Genomic DNA, 6,040 nt, shown 5'->3' with positions numbered 1-6,040 from the left:
CCAGTGTGGTGAGGTGAAATTCCTGGGTAAGACACATCGGGAGGCATTGCCAGTGTTGAGGAAGACTGAGTTGATGTTCAAAAAGGATTAGGCTAACTTTTTTACCAGCTTGCTGGTGATGTCATATAAATAAGTCTCATACTGTACAAACCAGATGCTCTGGGTTCAATAATAACCTCACCTGTAACCTGGGGCTTTGTGAACTGGAAGTAGCAGAGGTGGGAACAAACCCGAGTGCACTTATCAGGGGAAAGATGAATGTGATAAAACATTGGAATATAATTGGGGTAGGAAACATAATGCAGTCCTGGAAGGGGAGAGGTTTTTAACAATTTGAAGGAAATACTGGTATCATCTTACAAGGAGTGTTAACTTCTCTAGAGTATTTCTACAGTTGGGTGTAGCTATTTTCAGAAAAATTAACTTAAATGTGAGAGGTGTAAAGTAGAGCTATATGATAAGCAAGGGAATGGATCTTTGTCTTTTGAAGGGAAATTAGAAATACCTCATGTACCCAACCAAATGGAGGTTTCTAGGGTGATGAATCATTAAATACACTGGAAGCAAATACTGGTGAGTGGAAAGGTTCAGTGTCCATGACCACTGTAGCCTCTGCTGAGATCACTAGCAAAGCTGAGCTGCCATCCGTTGCCTGTTCAGTAGCTTTCTTTGTGATGTGTATTATGGACTGGTGTTAATTCCAAAAGTGCCCAAAACTTTTGCATGTGACACTGACAGGATGGCCAGTAAAACTGTGCTTTTATTAATACTGCACAAAGTACTCGGCATCCTCAAAAAACAAATACCATTTTTCAAATCTTGCCTGCAGATTACTTACAAGAGAAAGAGAATTCTTTAACTGAAAAATGGAGATGGACTTCCTCCTGTTTGGTGTGTTTGAGCTGGGCTGTGGGGTGTCAGGAGCCCTGCCTGAGCAGCCAGCTCACCGTGCTGAGCTCCGGTTTGGCTCGGGAGAGCTCCGTAGGTGCGGAGTGTGCTGACATCACAGCCCCGGGGGTGTGGGTTATTAGCTGCTATGAATAGTTACAGGCAAACACAGAATAGAAAAATCAAATGTCTGCTTAAACCACCCGTGGATGGGGAGGCAAAGAGCTTGAGCTCAGCTGAGGGGCTTTCTGTTCAAATGCAAGGGCAGAAATGCTGGGCATCACCCTGGTGCAGGTGATGCTTTGGGATTTGTGAGCTGGGAGAGCCCACAGAGACAAGCTCATCCCTGGTGCAATTCCAGGACTGTCATGGTAAGTGATCTTTTAATGTTTATTTAACACTGTTAAGGCTGTCTGATCTGAGTGATCTGTGTTTTGCAGTCCTTACTGTAACTGTGGGATTCACGAGAACTATGTCAGCGTTACTGCCAGTATAATCACAGCTCTTTTAAAAGATAAAACACAAAGCAATACTAATTTTGCAAAATGAAGTATTCAAGGGTAAGAAATAAGGTACAGTAAAAACTACATGTGGGCATAGATGGTGCCTCCAGTCTCCAAGTTCAGGAAAGTATCCTGCTCATCCTGTGTTTTGGGGCTGTTTGGCATAAATGTTACAACCTTTAGGCCTTGATTACACATTTTTGAGCTAAGACAGGCTTGAAGACAGAGGTCACATTTTCAGGTTTTAACTTACTTCCAGTTTTGTAATGCAAACTTCTGTTTAATGTTTCTGTGGTATTAATAAGGTGTTTCAGATATGAAACTGTTCCAAATTAAAGATGATCGAATTAAAAGAAAACACATATAAGTACAGAAGCAATATAAGGTGAAGGTTAAGATTGGGACTGGGTGTCTCACAGGACTGGGTGTCTCACAACCTTTGAAAATCTCATCTTGGCTTTTTTATACTGATAGGCCGTGGACTGAAATGTTCAGCTAGATTTATCAGCGCTCTTAGGAGATCTTCTAACCTCAGCTACTCCTAACCATATTTTTTGCACTTCTTAACTTACTGCATGAAGGCAGGCAGGGGTAGAAGTATAAAGCTGTGACTCTCCCAGACAAACACCAGAGATTCTCATTACAAGTTACAAACTGGCCTGAAGCTCCCTTGGCCCAAGTATAATCTTTGTCTCACCGCTTTGTACTCGCCCACACCAGCTTCACGGGGATTCAAAGCCATCAGAAATCCCTTGGAACTATCACTGGTCCCCTTAGCAGGGAGGGCAACCTGTTCTCCCTCCAAATTTGACACCCTGGGCCCAGCCTCCCTGGTTTGCAGCCAGGGCACAGCAAAAGCCTCACTCAGGTCTGCTGATCCTGCAGCCAGGCTCCCCTTGGAGCCTTCCCGCGGGGGAGCGGAGCCTGATGGGTGTGATGCTGCAGGATGTCAGAGTGTGCTGACGAAGCCACAGATCCATTACAGCATTTAGCCATTACAGGAACTTTGTGAAGTATAAAATAGTTTGATTTCAGCCTGTAAAAGAGGATGTCTCTAAAAGATACTGCCATGCTATCATTATTTCCGTGTGCTGATTCATCTGTGCTCAAATTTGTTTAGAACCAGGATTTGATTCTGCCCTATTGCTTATCAGTTTTTTGGAAATCTGTTTGGTAATTGTAATGGGAAAGATGAAGGATCCCTGGGCATTCTGCTTGCAGGGTGTGACATGTAAAGTAGAAGTTTTTCTTGCAGATCAGAAGGCAGGACTGACGTAGGAACTGTTGTCTAAAATTACATTGTCTCTGTTATATAGGAATTCAGACCGTGATTGTGATAGTCCCTTTTGTCCTATAAAAATGAGAATTTATTACTCAAAAGGTGCTATGCTGTCAGTCAGAAAATTTTTCCATTACACTGAATCTTATTTTTAATGGTGTAATATCCTGTTCTTTTAGGTGCAAGTGTGGTGTTTTGAATGCAAACTGATTTATAGTCATTTTCTTCAGCCTGCGAAACAGGCATCAAAAAAAAAAGAAAAATAAATGTAAGAAATTCTATACACAGTGTTAGTGTCCAGAGGGGTAAAATATAATATAATATAATAATAATAATTTTTTAAAAAGGAATATTCCCTCATTCCAAGGATTTGAGAGTTTGGGTTTTTTGGTTTTTTTTAGGAAGAGGACTATGTTTAGGTGACTCTTACCTGAAGGAGCAGCATCTGTAAAGATTATTATAATAAGAAATAGAAATACAGGGAAGCTTTTATGAAATAAAGTGCGTATGGCTCTTAGCATGTGGCCAACTTCTTGTTTAGAAAGATTTCCTGCTGCATTCATTTCTCCTTGCTGTTTCCCCCGAGGGCTGAAGTCGCTGTCTCCTGCAGACAATGCAGCAACGCCCTGGTTTTGTACTGGTGATTGATTTTTACATTCACAAGCTGTTTCAGTGTTCCACAGCATTGCATTGTTCTAGCATGGATTTATCTGAATTTTCCCATAAAATGATGATTCTCTCTGCTCTGGGGGATGCCATCAGGGATAAAGGCACATGCAGTAGCACAAACAGCTGAGATCTTGTGGCAGACTTCGTGTTTGCTTGATGCTGTCCCTGATGGCCTTGACACCCATTTTAATGTCAGTGGGGGAAAACAGCCTTTGCAAAATGTGATTTTCTGTTGGAATGCCAGCAAAGTAGTGCTGATGTGGCATAAACTTGTGTAGGTGGTGGCACTGTCTCTGTCTCCTGTGTTCTGTTTTCAAGGTTGAATACAGAGGTGTACAAAACACTCCCAGTAAAATGTAGAAGTACCTGAGCCTTGTGGCCTCTGACTTCAGCTGAGCAGTCAGACCCCTGTCCTTTGCTTTTTTGTGTGCAAAAGGTGGACCTGACATGTATGGAAATGATCTCAGATGAAATTGAAGCAGTGTGGAAAACAAAACTGGGTAAATGTCTGGGAATGGATCTGCTTTTTTGTAGAAAATATAAGACTAGTGGACCTAAATAATCAGCAGAATTAGGGTAGAAGCCTTTGTAAAACACCTGTGGAAGTACATATTAATCAGTATCACATGTCCCAGACTCTATCCCATTGAAATGATGAGCAATTCAACAAAATATATTTCTGGAATGTACTTAGATGCAATAGCAGGAAGCTGAGTCCAGATAGAGTCAGTCTGGAAATGAGGCATGTGTCCATTGCTGTGGGTCACTGGCATATCTGGAGCAGAATTGTGATGTTTCACATGCACAGTGAGCTGAGGGTTTGTCCACACAAACAACACATGTGTAATCTGAGTTAATATCAGCGAGTTAAGCGATCTGATGCACAATTTTCTCAGGGAATACATTTGACTGTTGCTGTAAAATGCCAGACTGAGAGATCAGAATAATCTCCTTGGCTGGAAAATCCACTGATCTGTAGCAATACCTCTGTTCTGTATGTGCACAGCAGACAGAGAGGAAAAAAAAGGGTTTCATTCTACTGCAGAATAAAATATTAATGGTCCTGTCTCACCACAAATTTTCACAAAATTATATAGTTAGATGGTGTCAAACCTTGGCTCATCACCAACACTACTTGCTATAAAATTTCTGACATCAGGAGAGGGACACCTGTATTAACGTGAACTTTGAAGATTCTCTAAGTTTGTGAGATGGAGCCCTTATCCACAGCAATCATGGTGTCAGCAGTGCTGTTTGTTTGAATTAACGCTGCAGACTGGATCTGGTCGTTGATGCTGATCTCAACTTCTATGTAGGGTATAAACTGAATCCATTACATTTCCAGCGTGCCTGGCCAGAATCCTCTGACGCAAACACCAAAGCTGAAGTAAATGGGAGCAGGCAGTTCTCAGCCTGAGGTGCCAGGCCATTAGAAATTCCATTCCTAAATGTAAATGTAGTACAGACATCCAAGCTGAAAGGTGTCTCAAAAAAATACAGCCAAAGATTTGTATTATTCTGACAACACCCTGGAATCAGCTATTACTGCTGACCCTGAGCCAAACCCAGCAAAGGAGTCTTTTGATGTATTTCAAGAAACAAGTTTAGTGTCCTGTAACTGCATCTGTCACCACCATCCTCTCAGAAAAAAACCCCTGAGAAGGCTGTTTTTGTTTTTTAATCGTTAACTCTGCACTGCTGTGCCTTCCTTCCTCTCTAAGCTTCCCTTTTGTGCAGATGAAACCTGGTGATGCAGTGTTTGCCTATAGGCGTCCTTTTTCCTGCGAACACAGAAAACCCTGAAGAACAAATAAACTGTTTAAGTTGCTGATCCTGCATGTTTGCAAATTCATTGGGAGATTTGGCTCACATGTAAGGACACAAGGATCCGGCTCCTAGGGAATAAACGTCAAAGAACATGCAAAGAAAAGCCTTGGTAGGCACTGGGACTGGAAGAACAAAGAGTGCTTCCAAACTGCAGTAGTAAAAACCAGTGGGAAATGTGGGATAGTCTGACAGAAGTGGTAAGAATGATGGTTCTGAGTCAGGCACTGAATCAGGAAAAAAAAAAACAAGAAAAGAAAAAAGAAAAAGAGGCTTGATCTAAGTGAATTAAAGCCACTTGTATTCCTGGAAATTAATTATTTCCTCTTTATCAGAAAAAGGAAAAAAGACAAAGAGGTTAAGAATGTAATTATATGTCACAGAAAGAATTATATGGCAATTTCTGTCTCCCAGGCTTACGTTCAGGGTACAGACCAAAACTCTGATACCGTGCCTGACTTCTGCAGTGTCTCAGCAGCATTGCCTGTGCTGCCTATTTACTTTTCAGCACTTCCTCTCAGAGGCTTTCTTTTAGCCCATGTCCTCTGCAGGCTCTCAGAGGAAGCTCTGGGTATTATTCTGTGTCCAGAATAAACAGAAAGCACAGCACTGTCTTCTGTGCATAATCCCTCTCCTTCCCCTGTGAATTTACAAATGCAGCATGATCACAGAAATAGCTGTGCTAGAGGGTCCCTCAGCTCTGAGGACTCAGTTCCCTGCTTTGTCAGGGAGTTCAGGTGTATCCGTGACATCCTTTACTATTCACCTCGCCAGGGCTCCGAGGAGGTGCCAAAGCCTATGAACCACCTCCCCTCTCTCCCATCCCAGAATATTTTCATTCCACCCGTCTCTGCCTGGACATAGAGTGCCTGGACGC

General features: G+C 42.2%; 1 protein-coding gene across 1 annotated transcript in view; it reads left to right on the top strand.

Moving 5' to 3' along the window:
* The first annotated feature begins 1,058 nt into the window (after positions 1-1,058).
* GNB4 (G protein subunit beta 4) overlaps positions 1,059-6,040 on the top strand; it is a 47,674-nt gene continuing 42,692 nt past the window's right edge. Inside the window, exon 1 of the mRNA XM_068200351.1 lies at positions 1,059-1,259. The gene's annotated coding sequence lies outside the window, so the exon portion shown is untranslated. The remainder of the gene's footprint in view (positions 1,260-6,040) is intronic.

Source organism: Anomalospiza imberbis, chromosome 10 (genome assembly GCF_031753505.1).
Source record: "Anomalospiza imberbis isolate Cuckoo-Finch-1a 21T00152 chromosome 10, ASM3175350v1, whole genome shotgun sequence".
NCBI lineage: Eukaryota > Metazoa > Chordata > Aves > Passeriformes > Viduidae > Anomalospiza > Anomalospiza imberbis.
The sequence above is the reverse complement of the archived record's forward strand: the minus strand, read 5'-3'. Positions and strand labels throughout refer to the sequence as shown.